Genomic DNA, 22708 nt, shown 5'->3' with positions numbered 1-22708 from the left:
TAAATAGAAATTAAGAAATGTTATATGAGATGATGTCTCTATATGCCGAGAGACTTACTGAATATACTTACTGGGTTTGATCCCTGGGTTGGGAAGATCCCCTGGAGAAGGGAAAGGGTACCCACTCCAGTATTCTGGCCTGGAGAATTCCATGGACTGTATAGTCCACGGGGTCACAGAGAGTCGGACACGACTGAGCGACTTGCATTTTCATTTTCATACTTCAATAAAAAATAAAGTAAATAGAAATTAAGAAATGTTATATGAGATGATGTCTCTATATGCCGAGAGACTTACTGAATATACTTACTCAAAGTTTGGAACCCAAAACTACTGACTGAATGAATTTTCCAATGATGTGATTGTATTTGGCATCATTACTTACACGCTTAAAATTAGTTAAACTTCCGTCATTTTAGAACGTGAGCCATTAGATCAGCCCGTGAAGCTTTCCGTAAATGCCATCTTTCGCCAGCGAGTGGTGAAAAGATATATAAATGTATATATTAAAGCGAATATCGGCCCATCTATTTGAAACTTATGATTGCTATTATGAATTTATTCCAGTCAAAATTACTGAATTTGCAAATTCAGCACATGTTCTCTTGTATATTACCAAAGGACCATTTTCTTTTCAGAGAGAACTATAAGATATATGAGAAATGAAATGAGAGCTGTGAACGGTCAGGTAGAGGAATAATTCTGTTGGGGAACATTTCTTTTAAATTACCACTGTATAATATCATCAGGGTAATCATTTTTAGAAAAGAAGATAGTTGCCTTTTTATGTTTTCAATCATTGCTATGCTTTCAATAGCCTCAGGGCTCATTTTTTTTTTCTCAGTAAAGTGAAGAAAATGTATTTTTCCCCCTTTGTTTTGCTGAAAATGTGTAATATATGAAAATGTATGCGAATGGGATTCAGTGTGGAGGAGGGGGGAAGGCGGGAAATGAACCAGATTTTTGTCTCCTTTCTAAAAAGTGCTTTTATAATCAGTTGGGAAGATCCACCTGGAGAAGGGAAAGGGTACCCACTCCAGTATTCTGACCTGGAAAATTCCACGGACTCTATAGTCCATGGGGTTGCAAAGAGTTGGACAGGACTAAGTGATTTTTGCTTTGTTCAAATGGAATATATTTTAACATTCTAAGTAAGGTAACAATCAGAGTTTTAAAAATATCACGTGTTAGGCATAGCAAACATAAACTGTACAAATCTTTTAAGTGTGAAATTCTGTGATATTTTACGTAGGGGTATACTTAGGTTGGAGAAGGAAATGGCAACCCACTCCAGTATTCTTGCCTGGGAAATCCCATGGGCAGAGAAGTCTTGGTGGGCTACAGTCCATGAGGTCGCAAAGAGTCAGACACTACTGAGAGATGAAAGAGCCTATTTACAGTACCAACACTCTGATCAAAATAGAAATCTTTCCAGTACCCGGCAGTTACCCGAGTGCCCCTTCCTCAGTCAGTAGCATCCTCTCACCCAGACATTGTCATCACTGGCACATTTGCCATCATGGGTTGCTTTATCCTTCCCTAACCTGTAGGTGGATAGGGTCTGACGTGGCTCACTCTGCAGTTTCCAGCTTTGTCTGCTCGTCCGTGAGTGTGTGAGATTCATTCAAGGTGTTGTGTGCAGCATATTTCGTTCTGTTTTTATTACTGCCTGTGTGCTGACTCACTGCAGTCCTGTCCAACTCTGTGCGACCCTACGGACTGTAGCCCTCCTGGATTCCTCTGTCCATGGGATTCTCCAGGCAAGAATATCAGAGTGGGTTGCCTCCTCCACGGGATCTTCCCAACCCAGGTCTGTGTCTCCTGCATTGGCAGGCTGGTTCTTTTACCAGTAGCGCCACCTGGGTTATTAGTTGGTAATATATTGTAAAAATGAAGTGTAATTTTTTTTTTAATCCACTGTATTGGTGGATATTTGGGTTGACCCACTTTGGAGCTCACAGTCCATGGGGTCACAGAGTCGGACACGACTGAGCATGCATGCATAGGAAATTTGGAGCTCATGCATAAATCCACGATGAACACTATTGTGCTTTTGTCGGACATGCAGATTCCGTCTACCTCTGGGGATAAACACGGTGGGTGTTTTTAGTGGATGCTATGAAACAGCTCTTCTTCAAGCCGTATACTTAGTTAGCTTCACAACTATGCAAGGCTTGAGGCTGACAATCTTTTTAAAACAATATCATTCATTCTAAGTAGCTGGGTAGTGGTATGCATTCTGGCTTTCATTTGTAATTTTTCCTGGTAGGTAATGATATTAACTTTTCCTGTGTGTGTGTCTGGGTTTTTTTTTGTGTGTGTGTGTATGTGTGTGTGTGACCATTTGAAAATCCTCATTTGGAATGTCTGCTCAAGTGTTTTAAAATGTTCCATTCACTCGTCTTTTATATATGAATTTGTAGGAGTTCTTCGTATATATTAGATGTGTGTTCTGGGTGCTAAGTCACTTCAGTCGTGTCTGACTCTCTGTGACCCCGTGGACTGTAGCCCCCCGGCTCCTCTGTCCATGGGATTCTCCAGGCAAGAACAATGGAGTGGGTTGCCATGCCCTCCTCCAGGGGACCTTCCCGATCCAGAGATGGAACCCAGGTCTCTTATGTTTCCTGCATTGGCAGGTGGGTTCTTTACCTCTAGTGCCATCTGGGAAGCCCCCGTGTTCTGGATACTGGCCCAGTATTGTTCTTCACTGCTATTACTGATGTCTGCTGATGAACAAAAATTCTTAATTTTAACAGAAAACAGTTTGGTGATTTTGTTCTTTTGTGCCTAGTGATTTTTGTGTGGTTTAGAAATTGTTACATACCTCAAGCTCATGAACCTATTCTTAATTTTTTTTTTTTTTTGCTACAAGTTGTGGTATTAATGTTTTACAGATGGTCTGTAATTTCATATTAATTTATTTCAGATAAAGACTCCTGTTTTAAAAACATGAATATCTCGTTGAACCAAAATGACCTATTTAATTGACATTCCTTTCTGCTGATGAATTGATAAGATACTTTCTCATAAACAAGTCGACTGCATACGTGGATCATCCAGAGTCTAGACTGTTTGCTCCAATGTTTTCTCTTGTCTCTTGTGCTGCTGTGTTGATTTCTGTAGCTTCGTTGTGTGTCTTGATATCTCGTAAGTTACACCCTTGACATTTGGTCCATTTCAAGATTCAGTTCAGTTCAGCTCAGTCGCTCAGTCATGTTAGACTCTTTGCAACCCCATGAATTGCAACACGCCAGGCCTCCCTTACCTGGGCTAATCTAGGCCCTTTGACTTTCTCTCCAAGCTCACAAAAACCTGGGTGAAATATTGATACGGGTTGCCTTGAGCCTATAAACCAAGCTGGGAAGAATGGACACCTGAAAAATATTGAATCTTCCAATCTATAAACATGAGAGGTTTCTCTTTATGTCCGTCATGTTTAAATTCTCTCAGCATTTTCCGTTGTTTCCTGTGTAAAAGATTTCACATCATTAGATTTATTTGTTGGCATTTAGTATATTTGATGAAGTTGTCAGTTGTGAGTGTGTGTGTGTGTGTGTGTATTTTCTTTTTTCCTTGCCTTTAATTTTCAAATTCATTGCTGTCTGTATCACTTTCAGGTTTCCTAAGTCTTGGCAAAAAAAAAAAAAAAAACACAACAACAAATCTTTGGCCTTAACCTTTGGTCAAGCCAGCAATAAATGAAGTAATTTGTAAATGCTTCCTTCACTGCACGTTTATCAAGATAGACCGCTGGTATCCTTGGTCCATTTCCTTGCGTCTCACTTGGTTTTCAAAGTTATTACCGACTCGTAGTAGAGAGTCTCTCTCTCAGTAATTTAAAAAAAAAATTTTTTTTTAAATTTTATTTGTTTTTGGCGTCACTGGGTCTTCTCTGCTGCGTGCGGGCTTAGTCTAGTGGCAGCGTGTGGAGGCTACTCTCCATTTGCGGAGCACGGGCTTCTTGTTGTGCTGACTTCTCTCATTGAGGAGCGCCGGCTCTAGGGTGTCCAGGCCTCAGTGTTTGGGGCACACGGGCTTAGCTCCCCTGCGGCACAGGGGATCATCGTGGACGGAAGAGGATAGAGCCCCTGTTCCCTGCCTCGGCAGGTGGGTGCTTAACCACTGGGCCACTAGGGAAGTCCTCTCTCAGACCCTTTTTATGACAGTCCCCCAGCGATTCTTTTTGTTACCCCTCCTACCAGTTCATCCACACGATCTTTCTGGATTAGGCGTCTTGAATCATAGGTCAGACCATAGCATTATCTTATCAGCTCTTCGTAGCATCATGCTAACATTTCCAGCTGTGTCCTTACCAACCCCCCTTTTTCCAGCTTTATCTCTGCTTCTTCCTCTTTTATGTGCTTCCGACGGGAAGTGAAACCCTCCACCTTTGCACAGCTGAAGTGGGAAGGTGTGACCTGTGTTCACGATGCTTTATGCTTACAGAATCTCTGTCCATGAAGGTCCCTCCCCCCAAGAAAGGTGGGATCACAGTTTGGTGTAAGATGAAATGCTTTATGAGCCCTCAAGCAAATATAAGTAAGCACTTCTTTGCAGTCATGCAGGGCAGCTCTCTCTCCTGACACTGACCCATCCACCTTTGTGCCTCTAACAGCATCCAGTGTGACCAACCTAGACAGCATGTTAAAAAGCAGAGACATGACTTTGCCGACAAAGCTCCGTCTAGTCAAAGCTGTGGTTTTTCCAGTATCGTGTCTGGATGTGAGACCTGGACTCGAAAGAAATCTGAGCGCCGAAGAACTGATGCTTTTGAACTGTGGTGTTGGAGAAGACTTTTGAGAGTCCCTTGGACTGCAAGGAGATCCAACCAGTCCATCCTAAAGGAGATCAGTCCTGAATATTCATTGGAAGGACTGATGCTGAAGCTGAAGCTCCAATACTTTGGCCACCCTATGTGAAGAACTGACTCATTGGGAAAGACCCTGATGCTGGGAAAGATTGAAGGCTGGAGGAGAAGGGACGACAGAGGATGAGATGGTTGGATGGCATCACCAACTCAATGGACATGAATTTGAGTAAGCTCCAGGAGTTGGTGATGGACAGGGTGTAGTTCTTGGGGTCACAAAGAGTCAGACACAACTGAGTGACTGAACTGAACTGAACTGACAGTCTTTGCCTTGTGGTTGATACTTAATAGATAAACTTTGTGTGTACATGAGTGCACAATCATGTCCCAACTCTCTGTGACCCCATGGACTGTAGCCCACCAAGCTCCTCTCCCCATGGGATTCTCCAGGCAGGAATACTCGAGTGGGTTGCCATACCCTTCTCTAGGGGATCTTCCAGGCTCAGTGATGGAACCCACACCTCCTGCATTGCAAGTGCATTCTTTACCAATGAGCCACCAGGGAAGCTCAGTATAGGTTGACTTAAATTTATTTTTAATCGATGCAAATAGTAAACCATCATGTACGATGCAGTCTTTTCTATTGTGAGTTTTGTGAGCCATGGGTTCCCGGGCAAAGCTTTTGAAGTACTGAAACAAAAAATAAAATAAGATGGGCAAAACTCCTTTCTGCACTGACTAGAGTATCACTAAGGAATTCTGAACCTTTTTTTTTTTTGAAGCATGTAATTTATGTGCATGATAAAACAGCCCTTTGTTTCACAAGTCAACATTCTTAATGCGGTCTGTCAAAGTGCATTCTCAGTAAATTGCTTTGATGAACTTGCCAGCCCAGTTAGTTTCTTTTAAGGGAAAGAAAAGAAGGAGGGGGTGAAAAACACTTCTGCAGCAAGAAAAAAAAGAAAGTAAGTAAATAGAACAGGCCTAGACTGTACTGGATGGTTTTACATCCAAGACTGCAAATAATTTGGTTTCACACTTGTATGGGCCAGGATTCTGCCTCAAAATTTGCAAGTTAAAAGCTCTGTTTCACATAGTTTTTATTTCAGCTTCTGCCCCACATACCCACATCCATTAGCATGCATGGAGTTGATATAGTTTTTAAATGTACCCCTAGTAGAGAAGGCCTCAGCTTGACCACCCTGAGTTCTGACGCTTGTTGTACTCTGCCGTCTCTTTTTAAAAAAATATTAATTTTTATTGGAGTATTGTTGCTTTATGGTGTTGTGTCAGTTTCTGCTGTACAGCAAAGTGAATCATCTATATATATATACACATACATATAAGTGAAAGTGAAAGTCGCTCAGTCGTGTCCAACTCTCTGCGACCCTGTGGACTATCAGTTCAGTTCACTTCAGTCATGTCCGACTCTTTGCGACCCCATGAATCCCAGCACGCCAGGCCTCCCTGTCCATCACCAACTCCCGGAGTTCACCCAGACTCACATCCATCGAGTCAGTGATGCCATCCAGCCATCTCATCCTCTGTCGTCCCCTTCTCCTCCTGCCCTCAATCCCTCCCAGCATCAGAGTCTTTTCCAATGAGTCAACTCTTTGCATGAGCTGGCTAAAGTACTGGAATTTCAGCTTTAGCATCGTTCCTTCCAAAGAAATCCCAGGGCTGATCTCCTTCAGAATGGACTGGTTGGATCTCCTTGCAGTCCAAGGGACTCTCAAGAGTCTTCTCCAACACCACAGTTCAAAAGCATCAATTCTTTGGCGCTCAGCCTTCTTCACAGTCCAACTCTCACATCCATACATAACCACAGGAAAAACCATAGCCTTGACTAGACGGACCTTTGTTGGCAAAATAATGTGTCTGCTTTTGAATATGCTATCTAGGTTGGTCACAACTTTCCTTCCAAGGAGTAAGCGTCTTTTAATTTCATGGCTGCAGTCACCATCTGCAGTGATTTTGGAGCCCAGAAAAATAAAATCTGACACTGTTTCCACTGTTTCCCCATCTATTTGCCATGAAGTGATGGGACCGGATGCCATGATCTTCGTTTTCTGAATGTTGAGCTTTAAGCCAACTTTTTCACTCTCCACTTTCACTTTCATCAATAGGCTTTTGAGTTCCTCTTCACTTTCTGCCATAAGGGTGGTGTCATCTGCATATCTGAGGTGATTGATATTTCTCCCGGCAATCTTGATTCCAGCTTGTGTTTCTTCCAGTCCAGCGTTTCTCATGATGTACTCTGCATAGAAGTTAAATAAGCAGGGTGACTATACAGCCCATGAAATTCTCCAGGCCAGAATACTGGAGTGGGTAGCCTATCCCTTCTCCAAGGGGATCTTCCCAACCCAGGGATCAAACCCAGGTCTCCCACACTGCAGGTGGATTCTTTACCAGCTGAGCCACCAGGGAAGCCTAAGAATACTAGAGTGGGTAGCCTATCCGTTCTCCAGTGGGTCTTCTTGACCCAGGAATCGAACTGGGGTCTCCTGCATTGCAGGCAGATTCTTTACCAACTGAGCTACCAGGGAAGCCCACCATATACATATGTATATAGCTCCCCTCTCTTTTTTAGACTTCATTCCCGTTTAGGTCAGCAGACAGCACTGAGTAGAGTTCCCTGTGCTATAAAGCAGGTTCTCCTTAGCTATCTATATTCTACATGATATCAGTACTATGTGTGCCTCAGTCCCCATCTTCCAGTTCATCCCACACTCCCTTCCTGACCTTCATGTCACTGTATGTTGTCTGCGTCCGTGTCTCTATTTCTAGCTTGCAGAGACGTTCATCTGAACCTTGACATGTGTGCCTTAACAGAGTAGGCATATACCCTGAGAAAAGTATAATTAAAAAAAAAAAAACACATGCACCGCAGTGTTCACTGCAGTGCTGTTTATAACAGCCAGGACATGGAACTGACCTAGATGCCCACTGACAGATGAATGGATAAGGAAGATGTGGTACGCATAGACCGTGGAATATTACTCAGCCATGAAAAAGAATGGAGTGAGGTTCTCTTGCAGAGACACGCGTGGATCCAGACACTCGTCAGAGTGCAGATGTCTTTCCTGGAGAGGCCAGGACAGGACCTCACCCCTGGGACTCTGAGGACAGGCACTTGGTTAGTTTTGAAATCAGACTTTCCCTAGATGCAGGGCATGCTATAGCTGAGAGAACTTAGTGAAACTTCCTGCATGTATTCTCCTAGGAAATTTAAAGCAGAATGCTTACATTTCCCTCTCATACCAAGGGTGGTGGTGTTTTCTGGGGGAAAAAAAATGTGGGAAAATAGAGTAGCAGAGAGATCTGTTTTCTGCTTCTATGCTAACTGGAGCTTTTATTTTTTTCCTTTAATGTGGCTGCATCTTAGTGAAGGCTCTCTGTTGTGACATGTGAACTCTCAACTGTGGCCCTCGGGATCTAGTTCCCTGACCGGGGATCGAACCTGGGACCCGTGAATTATGAGCATTGAGTCCTAACCACCGGACCACCAGGCAAGTCCCTAAGTGGAGCTTTTGATAAATAGAGTTTTAGCCTGAACCTTGTCAGCTCCCACAGAGGAGGGCCACCTCGTCTCATTGTCAGCCTTTGTCAGTACATTGGTATGTGTGTGGTGTGTGTGTGTACACAAGTGTTCACATATACACATTTGGGGAAGGTAAGTTGAGCTGCCATCTCGTTTTCCACTTGCCAGTCAAAGAAACACCATCATGCCACTGCGTTTGCTCTAATCTCTCCACTGTAAGTGATCAGGCTTTAAGAGAGGGATTCTCTGTTTGGGAATTCAACACAGCTCAATTGAATTTCAGCTGGTGTTCCCTTGGGCGGAAAGACGAAAATAAGGTTAATTACAGAAAGCCCCGAAATTCTTTTCTTAAATAATGCCAGATGGGCTTTCCCAGGTGGCGTTAGTGGTAACAAACCTGCCTGCCAACGCAGGAGATCTAAGAGACGTGGGTTTGATCCCTGGGTCGGGAAGATGCCCTGGAGGAGGGCATGGCACCCCACTCCACTGTTCTTGCCTGGAGAATGCCATGGACAGAGGAGCCCGGTGGGCTACAGTCCATGGGGTCACAGAGAGTCGGACACGACTGAAGCATCTGAGTACACTCACACAACACCAGGTGAACAGTGAGGAAACAGCATCAGTGAATATCGTGTTGCGTGTTCACAGCTTGTCACCATGGTTTTTCTCCTGGGTTAAGCCTATATCACTCTCAGGCTGACAGTCTTTTTTATCCTGGTTTCATGAGGGTCAGAGATGCCCATACAGGACAGGAGCTGTCAGAAGGTCGTGGCTCTGGGTCTGAGAGTCGTGGCTCAAGATTCCTTTGAGATGGTTAGAAAGTGGGAGCTGACTGGTACCCTGGATTCAGGTCAAATATGACAGGAGGTGGGGAGAGAGGAATACCCTGGGACTCAGGCAGGTGGAAGGAACCAGGGGGCTTCCGGAACCCCCACAGGTGGTAGAGCACACAGACACAATACCCCCATGGTGATGCTCTGATCTCTTTGAGAGTCATGCTCACGGCCTCCCCAGTTTCTCCAGCAGAGATGCACACACTTCCATGAGAGCCCCAAGGCTTCTCCCCAACCCCGGGGAGAGGGGTTGACAAACAGATTGAGAAATAGATCAGAATCTAACCTGCAGGCCTCTCGGGGGTTGGTGAAGCCCGGCAGCCTCTCTCCCCACCTGCTGCTCTTGGTCGTGGACGGACCATCCCAGCGACCCACTCAGTTCCCTGGAGCAGACTTCCTGGCTTCTAGGGACACCCCCTGCCACGTCCTCTGCACCCACACCACCCCCCAGGCCCACAGAGGCCCCACCACACAGCAGCGCCCCCTCTTTCAGGCCCCACCCCATCCTGCTTTGTTCCCCTCTGCCCCCCATCCCCTGAGGCCACACAGAAATTTCCAAGTCCGTGCTCTCTGTAACCATACACCTATTTTGTGAAGCTGTCGTGTGAATCCTTGCAGGCCGACCCTCAGTCCTGGAGGCAGGGAGGTTCGGGAGAGAGAGAGCATTCAGTCTGGCCCGGGACGTTGCTGGGATTTGTCCAGTGTCAGCTGGGTCTCTCTGCAAGGGTTTCATTTTTTTTTTTTTTTTTCAGGAAGAAAAAAAATTGAGAATTTTTTTTTTTTTTTAAGAAATCTTTAAAAAAGATTCTCCAGGCAAGAATACTGGAGTGGATTGCCATTTCCTCCTCCAGGGGATCTTCCCGACCCAGGGATCGAACTTGCATCTCTCAGATCTCCTGCCCAAGGGAACACCAGTTTAAAACTCAACCACCTTTTTCGGTGTGAATATAAAAGACACGGGTGACTGCAGATATGGATCATCTTGGCCCAGCTACGTGTGTCAAGGTGCGAACAGCAATTTGCAAGGTGCGACCAGAGAAGGACGTCTTGGGTTGTAAGGGTGTCGCCTGGACTGTGCACACTCATGTAAGGCTGGACAACCCAGCTCTTCACACTCAGGAAAACCTGCTGGTGCATCTGGGGAAGGTCTGCTTGTGGCCGACACTGGAGGAGTGGGGACTTGTGAACAACAGACCATGATTCCGCAAACACAGGGACGTGTCTCTTTTGTTCTGCACTGTGTTAATACTTACAGACTCCAGCGTAGGAAATGGAAGTCAGAAGTCACGTTTTTGCCCAAGGCAGGTCTTTGGCAGATGGTGCTTGTATGAATGGATGGTTGTGAAGGAATAGCTGAGCAAACTGTAGTCCTGTGATGAAGTTGTTCTGATGGGACCAGAAGCAAGCGTAGCCCCCCACCCCAACCCCACATCGTGCCAACGAAGGTGGATGGCCCTTCTCCCGGGACAGGAAGGGTTCCCATCTCCAGTGGACCCTGAGAGCTGCAGACGCAGGGTCTGAAATTAGAAGTGAGAGGAGAACCGTCCGCTCCCTTGAGTGGAGGATTCCTTCCCATTTGTGACTTTGTGAAATCCTGGGGACAGAGACATGCTGGCAAGGGTGACGTTTGCCGGATCTTTACAACATCATCGCAGCACTGTTTATAATAGCTAGGACATGGAAGCAAGCTAGATGTCCATCAGCAGATGAATGGAAACACACTGAGGAAACCAGAATTGAAAGAGACACGTGTACCCCAATGTTCATCACAGCACTGTTTGCAGTAGCTTGGATATGGAAGCAACCTAGATGTCCATCGGCAGACAAATGGATAAGGAAGTTGTGGTACATATACACAATGAAATATTACTTGGCTATGAAAAAGAATGCATTTGAGCCCATTCTAATCAGGTGCATGAAACTGGAGCCTATTATACAGAGTGAAGTAAGTCAAAAGAAAAACACCAATACAGTATATTAACACATATATATGGAGTTTAGAAAGATGTTAATGGTGACCCTATATGCAAGACCACAAAAAGAGACACAGATATAAAGAACAGACTTTTGCACTCTGTGGGAGAAGAGGAGGGTGGTGGCATGATTTGAGAGAATAGCATTGAAACATGTACATCATTTACAATATGTGAAATAGATGACCAGTCCGGACTTGATGCATGAGACAGGACACTCAAAGCCGGTGCTCTGGGACAACCCAGAGGGATGCGGTGGGGAGGGAGGTGGGCAGGGGGTTGGGACGGGGGGACACATATAAAGTCGTCGCTGATTCATGTCAATGTACATCAAAAACCACCACAATATTGTAAAGTAATTAGCCTCCAATTAAATAAGTTAATAAAAAATATTTTTTTAATTGCAACTTTGTAAACAAATTTAACAAAATTAATTACTCTGGGCATGTTGGATCTTCGTCGCAGCACACGGGCTTACTTGCTCTATCAGGCATCAAAGCTACATCCCCTGTGTTGGCAGGCAGATTCTTGACCACTGGACCACCTGGGAAGTCGCAGCTACTTTGATAGAGGAATGCCAGCTGAAGCAGTCAGCTCCACACAGCCAAACAGATTTAACCTGCAGTTAAGCGAGGTGTTGGCACTCTAACCCCTTGCTCTGAGCCCCGGAGCCCTGCGATGACACACTCAGGTCTGCGGCCTGTGTCACTTCCAGCTTGTTACTTTGGTCGTCTTTGGTCGCAGGAGGCCCCATCCTTCCTGCTTAGGTGCAAAGACCCTAAGGGTTTCTCCTTCACAGGCCCCCATGCCCACTGAAGATAGAGCTTGCCCAGGACACACGCGTACACATTATCGTTGTTCTCTTCCTGGAGGTTGAGTAGTTTGTTTTCAGGGGACTCCTTTTTCAAGGAAAGTAAGAAAGCTTGAGTCCTGCACGTCTGTTCATTTCACAAGCACTGTGTGAGCACGTGGACGGGTAGGTCGGTCCCCCATCCTTTGTTTCTGGATACACGTGTGTCCCCAGAGTACAGCTTGACTTAGACCCCACCGATGATCCAAATGGTTACCTTTTAATCAGAGGCTAATTACTTTACGATATTGTGGTGGTTTTTTTTGCCATACATTGGCATGAATCAGCCACGGGTGTATACATGTGTCCCCCAAATTAGCAAGGAAACACAAACTGTAGATGATACGATGGACCAGTTAGACCTAATTGACAACTACAGGATATTTCACCCCAACGGGTTATTTGACATGTCCGTTCTAAGGAGCTTTGCTCCGGGCCTGGTGACGGGACTCTGTGCTGCAGTAGAACTGTGTCATAGTTCCTTCCACAAGGGAAGAGAGGATCCAGAAGGGTGTGGCTCCAGTCAGTGAAGGAATCTGTGGACAGTCTTGCAAGTCCACACACCTGGCGTGAGTAGCAATGGCCTCCGTACCCTGTGTGAAGATAATATTTATCTGCTTGCAGTTACGGCCTCTTACATGCTTCACATACTCAACGTGTAGTTGGTATTTGCAATGTGTCTGAAGTTCCTCAAGATTCTTGCGTGAACGCAGAGAGCGGTGAGCTTGGAGAGCTTTGCAAATTTGCGTCCTGGGGACACTTCAAAGCCTGGTAGTCATAGCTCCCGTCTATGGCGACTTGAAAGGGCCCCTGTGTTCCTTTTACATCTATTCGCTGGGGATTTGGTTTACATATCGTGACGGCATAAAGTTCCAGGGATCTCAGAGCTTTAAAATGAAAACGACTGAATAACATCATTTTTTAACATGGTCAAGCACGTCTGACTCTTTGTGACCCCACGGACTGTAGCCCACCAGGCTCCTCTGTCTGTGGGATTCTCCAGGCAAGAATACTGGAGTGGGTTGCCATGCCCTCCTCCAGGGGATCTGCCCGACCCAGGGATCGAACTGCGTCTGTTACGTCTCCAGCATTGGCAGGCAGGTTCTTTGCTGCTAAGGCCCCCCGGGAAGCCCTATTCTGTAACACTGCTCCCTTGTATTGATGCGTGGTTCACTTGCTGAGCAGTGAACAAGCCTAAACCTTCTCTGCATCGGAATCTAGAGGATTCCCTTTTATCAGATAACATACAGCTCTCCTTCTAGACCCCCTGCTTTCACAAAATAAGCCACATTTTTCTCCTTTAGCAGAATATTCAGAAACAACATCCGATCTTAGCAAGTTCAATATGGCCCACGTGTGGCCGTGCCGTAGTATGGAGACCTAAGGGTACATTATTTTAATGGTTTCATTTAAAAATGTTATTTTCCCAGATGTCTGAAAGTCAGCACTCCTATTACATAAGTCAACACAGGTTCACAAACATTATCGTATCTTGAATTCTTTTGCCACCTTGCAAGATAAGTCTCGTAAGATTAGCTACAGGCTTAAGTAAATACTCATAGTAATACTGTATTACTTAATAGATGTGTGTCAAATGTCCCGAATAGTTTTAGTTAGTAATGAAACAAACAGTAGATTCATAGGTATGTGTTCCATGGCAGACTTCTCTCTGAGCCTCTGGCAGTAAGCTACTGGGGAGTTTCTGGGCATTCCAGGGACTCTAAATGCCCTGATTACGTTCCAATGTGGTTTTGCTTGTTTCTCCAAAAGATTACAAGCAAGGCCCAAGTATGCAGGAAGCAAGACTTGGACAGTGCTTATATTCTTGTGTGAATAATGTTAGACACAAAAAGATGCCTATAAAAGTGGGTTACAGACAAAATCCTGTATGTAGTTTATATATACAACCACACACACATATACACATACAAATACACACGTATGTATACATATCGTTTCTGGGATTTTATTTACATATGTATTTTGATCCCTGGGTCTGGAAGAGCCCCTGGAGAAGGGAATGGCAACCCACTTCAGTATTCTTGCCTGGAGAATCCCATGGGCAGAGAGCTACAGTCCATGCGGTTGCAAAGAGTAGGATACAACTGAGCAGCTAACACTTTGACTTTTTTTGTTTATGTATAACATTTATATATATAATCAAATGCATGTTATATATACGATGACATATGATCTCATCTATATAAATACATAATATTAAAATAGACAAAGCGGAAGGCCAGTGACGATTGCAAGGCAGCTGTATTTCCGTCTCCAGCACCTTGCTGAAAGAGCAGTAGGCCCCGTGTCTGTAACTGGCATCGGCCGAGGTCAGATCTTTATGATTCTGGGTCCCTTGTTACAGGCTGCGCTCTCAGACTTCCGGCCACATCACTTGTACTGAACGCACTGATGAACGGTGGCATGGAGTGTGGTTTAGCCTTTCCTGTCTTCTCACTTCAGTTATAGAAGTGAATTGTACAAGTGAGGTAAAGGAGCTTTCACACGGTGATGGTTTAGCCTTTCCTGTCTTCTCACTTCAGTTATAGAAGTGAATTGCACAAGTGAGTTAAAGGACCTTTCACACGGTGATGGTTAAAATTCTGACCTCTGAATATGATTATCCCGAAAACCAAATGAAAGCCTCACAGACCTGCATCAGTTCAGTCCTTAGAAAGGCTGAGATGGCCGCTGAAAACTGATTATTCCTGTTCTTTTAAAATTGCCATTTGACTTTTTAAATTACTCTCCAGGAAGGTAATTGTAAATAACTGCCTAGCAGTTTATATATATATATATATATATATATATATATATATATATATATTTTTTTTTTTTTTCAGTTCATGTTGAACTTACAGAATGTTGTTAGTAAGAACAACTTGGAACAACGTTTGACTCATGACCAAGGTGAGGAGGTCCTGGCAACCCACTCCAGTATTCTTGCCTGGAGAACTCTGAGGACAGAGGAGCCGGGCAGGCTCTACAGTCGGTGGGATCGCAAAGACTTGGACACAACTGAAGCAACTTAGCACAGTGACCAAGGTAAGAATGAATGATCTGCTACCAGTGTTTTCATCTTGTTCATAAGCTCCATAACACTGTACACTTGCAAAGGTTATTCATTGTGTTTTGCGTCAGTTTAAAAGGTATATACTATTTTGTATAAAGCACTATTCTGAATGATAGTGGTGGTGGTTTGGTCACTGAGTCGTGTCTGAGTCTAGCGACCCCCTGGACTGTAACCTGCCAGGCTCCTCTGTCCCTGGGATTTTACAGGCAAGAACACTGGAGTGGCTTGCCATGCCCTGCTCCGGGGGATCTTCCCGACCCAGGGATGAAACCTGGGTGTCCTGCATTACCAGGTGGATTCTTTTACCAGCTGTGGTACCAGGGTCTTCTCTTAGTTGCTTCAGGCTGTTACAATAGAATACTACATTCTGAGTGGCTTATAAACCACAGACAACTCTTTCTCACAGCTGTGGAAGCTCTAAGTTCCAGATCGAGGTGACGGTGGATTCTGTGTCTGGTAAGAGCCCGCCTCCTTCCTGGGTCACAGACGCTCCGCCTCCTTCCTGGTTCACAGACGCTCCGCCTCCTTCCTGGGTCACAAAGGGATTTAAAAGCGTGTTGTTGGTTATCTGGGAAAATGTTACCTAAATTGTTTCCTCAATGTGAAAAAGGAAGAGCTTTTTAATAGAGTTGGTGTCCATTAATTTATGTATCCGTCTTACAACGAATATTTGTTAAGTGTCTACTGTGTGCCAAAGATTGGAGTCATCCCTGGGGGGAAAAAAGGAGTGAACGGTCATTTCCTCCCTTACGGAATGTGTATTCTTTGGTAAAGACACACGTTAAGCACATGATTTGTGAAAAGTGAGCCGTGTGTCTCGTTACTAAACGTGAAGGAGTAACTCACGTGACAGGGATGTGGGGAATCAGTGTTCCTTTCGCTGTTAGAGAGACCCTTGAATCAAGGTCGGAAGGAGCTAAGTGAAGATTTCTGTGTCAGAGCCAAGTCATCTAAGCCACTTCCTTAATCACAGAGATGTACACGGTGAGGTCCTAACAGCTGGGGACTGAGGCCTCATTTTCCCAGCTCCATTTCCAGCTCAATTTCTTCCCATCACATCCTATTTTCTCGCCCAACCTACTCAGTATAGGAGAAACAGTTTAAAATGCATTAGATTGCAATTTGTCTTAGGCTTTGCTGATTTCATTTGCCTTTCTTCCATGTAGATTTAATTCATGGGTGTTTATCACTTGATTGAAGTAAACTATTTTATTCAAAGTCAATTAACCAAATCATTTTAAGGAAAAAAAAATTCTCTCTATACCATTTTCTATTACTTACTGATAAACCAGTTAAAACAGTCAAGGAAAATGTATACCCTTGTAAAAAAATAACCACAGCTGAGAATGAATTTGACCTCCCGAAATACATTTTAGAATGCTTAAGTGTGTGTGGTAGCTCTTTTTCGTTCCTGACAAGAACAAAGACGGAGTTATCTAGAGATTTCTTAGAGCAACATGCTTTTTGGGGCAAAAGTAGCAATGGTCTTAACTTTGAGATTGGCAAACAAAAAAACAAAGCAACGAATTTAAAAAGTTGCAGTCAACCTATTGTTTTCAAGATACAGCATCTTAAAATATAATCCACCATACTAGAGAGTTAGGCATCTGTTGTGCTGAATGATTTCGGTTCTTCGATGAAACCATTTATAGTATAGAAATGAAAACAAGCTTGAATTGTAAAAACTGAAATTCTGAAAAACAAAGTTTATAATTGAGCTTTTGATCCATCCGTCCATATGAATGGATGAAAGGTAAATGAATCTGAAAGGAAGTGAAAAAGAACAATGATATGGTGAGTGTCTTATACTCCTCCTTCGTGGTGAATTGTTTATAGAGAATGAATGAAGAGGAAGGCAGATCGTACTATTCCTGTTTCTAGACTGACTTTTGTACAGTATGTGGTGAGTTTTTGCTCTGCTAGCATTTTATTGGGAAGTAATGCTGAAATGGTCATGCGTGTGGAGTGGGCATGTATATATGGAGTCATGTATGGATGTGAGAGTCGGACTATAAAGAAAGCTGAGCACCAAAGAATTGATGCGTTTGAACTGTGGTGTTGGAGAAGACTCTTGAGAGTCCCTTGGACTTCAAGGAGATCCAACCAGTCCATCCTAAAGAAGGTCAGTTCTGAGTATTCACTGGAAGGACTGATGCTAAAGCTGAAAGTCCAATCCTTTGGCCACCTGATGCGAAGAACTGACTCACTTGAAAAGGCCCTGATGCTGGGAAAGATTGAGGGCAGGAGGAGAAGGGGACGACAGAGAATGAGATGGTTGGATGGCATCACCGACTCAATGGACATGGGTTTGGGTGGACTCTGGGAGTTGGTGATGGACAGGGAGGCCTGGCATGCTGCAGTCCATGGGGTCTCAAAGAGTCGGACACGACTGAGTGACTGAACTGACGGAGTCGCCAAGTGTCTAATCAGTGTTCATTCTTAGCAGGACCGTATTTCCATCCAAATGTCCTGCAATAATGCCCAGATCATAGCAGTCTTCAGTGATGGCATGAGTGTTCGAATCCCTCTGCATCAAAAGAGCGTTTCTTTTGCGCCTGCCTAGGAACTGTCTGTGTGCTCTTCCAGAAAGCCAGTTTATTTCCACTGGGTGGGACATGAAGGGAACTAAAGCATACCACACTCTGTAGCTCAGGGGCAAGGTTGGCCTGACCTTGAGGCCTGGATCCCGATGGTGCCTGCGGGCATCTTCGAAAGCCAGGGCTGCCCTGGTTGGGACTGGGAAGTGGTCTTGCTACACGTGCTGTGTGAGCCAGTGGCCTCCCAGTAAATGGGCTCTAGTCCCAGGACTCAGCTGCCTGCCAGACTCCTTGCTCAGAAAGAGGGCTCTAATGGAAACCAGTAGGTCCAGTTTAGAGCCCAACTCTGGGTCACCCCTCGGCCTGGGTCTCATAAGCCTCCCATCTTCCCTCCTTCTCCCTGGTTGGAGCAGCCTCCTTGGGGACATGTCACTAACTCCCACTGAGTCCTAGAATTTCAAGCCAGGAAACCCCAGATGCTTCCTCCTGTGGAAACGTTTCTGGGAGATGAGAGAAGGGAAGAGTTCGGAGCTTGTCTGTCCCGAGGGGTCACACATTTACACCAGCGTCTCTTCCAGAACACTGGGCTTGTGAATGGGGCCACATGCCTGTTTGGAGATTCTGGAGCACCCCCCCTCCACCCCCGCCGATCTGTGGGAACACTTTCTAACTCAGCCCTCAGAGGAGGCAGAGAACACAGAGCTGACGGACGTGTGTCAGCTGTGGGCTACATTACCCCCATCCTCAGCACAGCCAGGGATGACATCTCCTGAAAACTCGATAGACTTGATGCTAGCATAGATTCAGCTCTGAGTTTGCTGCCCTGAACAGTATCAGACCCCGAGTGTTGAAGCATAGCCCTCTGAAAAGCTTCCCACAGGGGCAAGTTATACGACAAAAATGCATTGAAACTGCTCCGAAAGACCTCCTACGTGGATGGTCATATCAGAGGCGAGTCTGTGTGCAGGTTCCTATAAGTCATGTGTCTTCACCAATCTCGGGGTTCACTTCGCCCTCATACAACTCCATGTAGAGCAGAGATTACTTGCTTCCAGGAGGCGCTTTTCCCAAATAATTCCCGATGGGAAAGTGGGGCATTTGAAACCCCCACCAGAGAGCTTACAATTTTTGGTGAAGTGTTTATTCCAGCGGTACCAGCTGTTGTATATTAGACATTTTCACGCTGCAGACAGCTCAGGAATGACACGTGGATGGGAATTGAACGTGGTGTTTGATCTCTGGTTTTCTAGGAGAGGAATTATCATGGCCTTTCACTGGTATTGCACCTGGGGAGTGAGTCAGCTTTGAGTCAAGAAAAACAGACTGAGCTGAGAGTCTAGAATCTGAAAAGCGTGACTCCTAGAAAGTGTTGATGTCTCTTTGTAATAACGTCTTGTTCAGTTCGTGTTAAACCTTCCCAAAAGGGCAAGGAGAAGGACACAAGTCAAGCAGAGAAAAGCACACTTTTATCAGACTTCAGGTTAAAAAAAAAAAAATGTTACAATTGTTTAAAGTTTGAAAATACTAATCTGTGGATTAGCCAGGATTGGGTGTGATGCTGTTTTCGTTGAGTCAAGGATGGGCCCTGCGTGTGTCCTGCCATCAAAGAGCTCACATAGTCTGTTGCAGAAAAGACACACTGCTGTGAACTCTCGTTTATTTGTTGGTTCGGCATTTGTAGGTTTGAAGCCCCCAAATTAGTCCTTGCCATGTGTTGATAGTCATCCATGGACATGCACGGTGGTGGAAATTTTCAGTCCACTCTCAGTGGGCCCACAGCAGCAGATTTGTGTGCAGTTCATTTAAATAATGTATCTTCACTGATCTTGGGGTTCCCTTGGCGACCGTGCTCCTAGCTGAGGGCAGGCCTCTGCCTTCCTGTCTTATCTCTCTTCCTCTAAACAGGTGTCCTTCACCTGGTCTGAAAAGCTGCTTGCATTTCTGTGCTTTTGTTTCATGATTGCACCACTTAAAATACCTGGGGTGTGGTACTGAACTATGAAGGTAGTTAAGATTGCCACATCTCTTATGGAGCAAATAGGTGCTGGATAAGCTTTATGCAGGGGCATTGCATGATGGATGTGTGTTCAGTGTTAGTGTATCAGCAGTATGTATTCAATAAGGTGTCTGTAAACAGTGCTGAGTTGCTCAGTTGAGTCCAGCTCTTTGCAACCCCATGGACAGTAGCCTGCCAGGCTCTTCTGACCATGGAGTTTCCCAGACAAGAATACTTAAGTGGGTAATAACTATGTCCTCCACCACAGAATCTTCCCCACCCAAGGACTGAACCCACATCTCCTGCACTGCAGGCAGATTTTTTTTCTTTTTCACTAATGAGCCATTGGGGAAGCAGTTATGTGCCAATCAGTGGATTAAAATGTTGTGCCCGGAAGCCCATAGGCACCTTACCCTGTGTTTCCTCTAGGAGCCAGTGGTTCTGTATTCGCTAACTGGATATGTGTGGTGATGTTCAGGACAATGCCACCACAGATAATGAGGACTGACTGTATGTGTGTGTGTAAAAGTGTGTGTGTATAAGTACAAGCGTGTTATTGTGCTACAGGCGGCATGCATAGGTATCAGGGGAAGACGCAAAGCAACCATACCTAGAAAAGGAAGGGGTCTGTGAGGCCCCGGTGTTAAGTGTCCTTCAGGACCATTAGAACACAGCTGGAGACTCTGGTCTGCTTTGCTTGGTGGCCACAGCCTCCCTGTAGTCTGATTCTTCCACCTCCTGAGAAATTTCTTGAAGAGTAACCATTGTCTGCATAGCTTTGGTCTCGGTTCAGTTCAGTCACTCAGTCGTGTCCAACTTTCTGTGACCCCATGAACCGCAGCATGCCAGGCCTCCCTGTCCATCACATATTCCCAGAGTTTACTCAAACTCATGTCTGTTGAGTCGGTGATGCCATCCAACCATCTCATCCTCTGTCATCCCCCTCTCCTGCCTTCAATTTTTCCCAGCATCAGGGTCTTTTCCAATGAGTCAGTTCTTCCCGCCTGGTAGCCAAAGGATTGGAGTTTCAGTTTCAGCTTCAGTCCTTCCAATGAATATTCAGGACTAATTTCCTTTAGGATGGACTGGTTGGGTCTCCTTGCAGTCCAAGGGACTCTCAAGAGTCTTCTCCAACACCACAGTTCAAAAGCATCAACTCTTTAGCACTCAGCTTTCTTTATAGTCCAGCTCTCACATCCATACACTTTGGTCTGCTGACAGCTAAACAATAAAAAGGAGATTGGTAATATTCCCTTGGATCCTATCATGCCAAAGGTTTTACAGAGTCATAGACTTGTTTTGGAGGGGAGGCCTTCTGAAAGATATCCTAAGTGCCAAATCTGACCAAAGTCAGATTGGTCTCATTTTTAAACTATGAATGCAGAGAGCCAAACAAAACCTTGGCTCCCAGAAACTTGTTTCCTTTGTTCCAACGGTTCCCTTTGTCTAATAAATTACCTGACCACGAACCAGAGGGTGTTTTGAAAATATATGTCGGGAGGGAGGGAGAGAGGGAAGAATCAGTGGAACACAGAGGTGTTTGGGGGCAATGAGTTAATTCCTTGTGATCCCGTGATGTGGCGGGAGAAGAAGGGGACGACAGAGGATGAGATAGTTGGATGGCATCATCAACTCGATGGACGTGAGTTTGAGCAAGCTCTGGGAGATGGTGAAGGACAGGGAAGCCTGGCGTGCTGCAGTGCATGGGGTCGCAAAGAGTCAGACACAACTGAGCAACTGAACAAGGAAAATGTTGCATATATGTCATTATACGTTTGTCCAAACCCGCAGTCTGTATGGCACTAGGGGCAAACCCTAATGTAAGCTACGGACTCGGGTGATAATGGCTCAGTATAGATTCAGGAGTTTCACCACATGTACCTCCGTGGTGGAGGGTGTTGATTTTGTTGACAGGGGGTGGGGGTTGGATGGGGGTGGTATGTGCCTGTGCGGTGGCAGGGAGTGTATAGGAATTGTCTGTACCTCCTGCTCAGTTATGCTGTGAATCTAAAGCTACCCTAAAAGGAAAGTCTAAGATATATTACATACATACATGCATATGTGAGGTCAGCCTGCTTTCTTGTTTATAAGTGTTCCATTATTCCTAAAGGAAGGTATGTACTCCTTAGTATAACCTGGCCAAAGGTCGACCAGACCACATCTTTGATCTCTGTCTTGCTGTCATTGGCAGACACAGGTGCGGGTGTTGTGAGATGTGAAGCTTGAGTTACGTTTAAAAAGAATATTAAACTGCAAGATCTGAATTTAGGTGCATGGTCTTAGGGTACAAGGGAGCTTCCAAAGATTCCTTAGTTTTACAGCAAATTCGTAGACTGTGATGGTGGGAAGAGTTGAGGGCAAGAGGAGAAGGGGACAGCAGAGGATGAGATGGTTGGATGGCCTCACTGACTCGATGGACATGAGTTTGAGCAAGCTCCAGGAGATGGTGAAGGACAGGGAAGCCTGGTGTGCTGCAGTCCCTGGGGTCACAAAGAGTCGGACACGACTGAGCGACTGAACAGCAACAGCACAGCAAATTCAATACCAGGCATTAATCCAGCAATGCCAAACTGGCCTTCCTTTTGTACATCAAGGAGGTCAAACCCTCTCCCCACTCAGAGTGCTCCTATTAGCTCGGTGTTGGATCCTTCTCCTGGCTCATCCACTGAAATTATTAATCTTTTCAAAGAGATGGAGCCAGGGTAAAGTATCTACAGCATTGGAACACCACCCCATTGTATTACTTTAATACTGGCTTGCTCCAGGATTGTCTTCTGTTACCTTCCATTCGTTACCTTATGTTCGTTACCTTATGGTACAGATAGTAATTTGAAGTAGCCAAATACAGGTTGAATGAATGAATACAGGGATGAGTCTCTCTGTGCTTAAAATAAAGAGTATATGCTGACAGTGTGACATGCCAGAAGAATGAATGAATGAATAAATACCGGAATGAACCTCCCTGTGCTTAAAATAAAGAGTCTATCCTGACAGTGTTGCATGCCAGAAAAATGAATGAATGAATACAGAAATGAACTTCCCTGTGCTGAAAATAAAGAGCATATCATGACAGCGTTATGTGCTAGAAATCTAAGGAT

At 45.0% G+C, this 22708-nt stretch overlaps 1 protein-coding gene across 7 annotated transcripts in view; it reads left to right on the top strand.

Moving 5' to 3' along the window:
• Nucleotides 1-22708, top strand: part of LOC133242143 (uncharacterized) — a 487229-nt gene that overhangs the window by 370225 nt on the left and 94296 nt on the right. For 6 of the 7 annotated variants that reach the window (XR_009734787.1, XR_009734783.1, XR_009734782.1 and 3 more), the window contains one exon: nucleotides 14848-15049. The gene's annotated coding sequence lies outside the window, so the exon portion shown is untranslated. Of the gene's footprint in view, nucleotides 1-8192; nucleotides 8312-14847; nucleotides 15050-22708 lie in introns of those variants that run through there. The other variant, XR_009734786.1, reaches the window with a different exon arrangement.

The sequence above is a fragment of the Bos javanicus genome, chromosome X, assembly GCF_032452875.1.
Source record: "Bos javanicus breed banteng chromosome X, ARS-OSU_banteng_1.0, whole genome shotgun sequence".
In the NCBI taxonomy this organism is placed as follows: Eukaryota; Metazoa; Chordata; class Mammalia; order Artiodactyla; family Bovidae; genus Bos; species Bos javanicus.
This window is presented reverse-complemented; position numbering and strand designations above follow the sequence as displayed.